At 51.8% G+C, this 1,385-nt stretch overlaps 1 protein-coding gene and 1 long non-coding RNA gene across 2 annotated transcripts in view; one reads left to right on the plus strand and one right to left on the minus strand.

The window, feature by feature from the left end:
• DNAH7 (dynein axonemal heavy chain 7) overlaps positions 1-1,385 on the minus strand; it is a 344,809-nt gene that overhangs the window by 319,662 nt on the left and 23,762 nt on the right. The window lies entirely within an intron of this gene.
• Positions 1-1,385, plus strand: part of LOC108311328 — a 26,328-nt gene that overhangs the window by 5,123 nt on the left and 19,820 nt on the right. The window lies entirely within an intron of this gene.

A 1,385-nucleotide genomic window follows, 5' to 3' on the forward strand; every position in this document is an offset into this window, starting at 1 on the left:
AAAGAAAGAAAGAAAATGACAATTTTGATCTATAAGCAGATAATATAAGTTGTGCTTTAGACTAGTTGTCAATTTATTGCCTCTCAAGCTCCAAATCTGCCCTTTTCACCTGCCTTTGGGAAATCTGGCAAAACCCTAAAATGTTTCTCCTTTGATAACCGCGTAATACCATGAAGAGTGCTAAAGGGTTACGGTAAGAGGAAGAAGCTTTCTTCCTGGTTCCAGTGCTTTTTCTCATGGCTCCCATGGTGTGGCTGCCAGCAGTCAGCATCGTCCTCCATGGGTGCCTTCCCTGCCTATGGTACGAGGCTGACCCAGAGGCAGACACCCTCCCGCAAGTTTTACTGGCAACCTGGTGGGTGATGTGAAAGTTCTCCATGTTCAAAATGGAGTCACTTGTGTCAAACCTAACAACATGGAGCGAAAAAGGTCACAAAGAGAGGGTTATCATGCACAATTTGCCTTAATAGATGCTATCACAAGGACAGCTAGCGGCGGAAGGAGAGCTAGCTGCATATACAATAATAACTGCTGGACACACTGTCTCACAAGCCCAATCCAAAACTGCGAGGGCCTAACTACCACTCCAAAATCACAAGTTCTACCTAGCAGCTACTGACACTCACCAATCAAAACTCGCCAGCTCTTCTAAGACACCGCCAGTGCCTGTAAACTTGCTTTCAAAACAACTTGCGGGGGAGGATCCAAGATGGCCGTATAGGAACAGCTCAGGATTGCAGCTCCCAGTGAAAGTGCAGAGGGTGAGTGGACGCCGTATTTTTATTGCTCACAGACTAGGAAATTCCCAGGCAGAGGAGCTCCACGGTCACCAGCACGGCTGTTTCGGCCAGCACGGCTGTGCCGGCCGGCGCTGCTGCTTTGCCCTGCGCGGCTGCTTTGTTGGTGCCCCGGAGCCGCGGTTCTCCGTACAAAATACACCGGTCCGGGGGCCCTTTTGGCTGGCGATTGGAGCCACGGGAAGTCGCCCATTCGTCTGTTTAAAAAGGGGACTGAGCAGAGAACTAGGACAGTAGATTCCAGGGCAAAAAAAAGAAAAAGCGCCGCAAACCTCAGTGCCGCTGTTTAAGCCAGAGCAGTGAGTGGCTGCAGGGAAAAACAAACAGACCCCGGCGCCTCTTCAACAGGCGACTGGAACACCAACTTAAAAAAGGAGCTGAGGCAGGGAGCCAGGCGATCAGGCTCAGCTGGCCCCACCCCCACAAAAGAACAGCAACCAGAAACTCTGGATTGAGACTTTCACAGCAAGCATAGTTGAACCCGGGATGGTCCAGCTCTGTGGGGGAGGGGCATCCGCCATTACCGAGGCAGCCCGCCAGGAGGGAGGTAGTCGGCCAATGCTGAGGCAGCCCGCCATTGCCAAGGCA

Source organism: Cebus imitator, unplaced genomic scaffold (genome assembly GCF_001604975.1).
Source record: "Cebus imitator isolate Cc_AM_T3 unplaced genomic scaffold, Cebus_imitator-1.0 Scaffold113, whole genome shotgun sequence".
In the NCBI taxonomy this organism is placed as follows: domain Eukaryota; kingdom Metazoa; phylum Chordata; class Mammalia; order Primates; family Cebidae; genus Cebus; species Cebus imitator.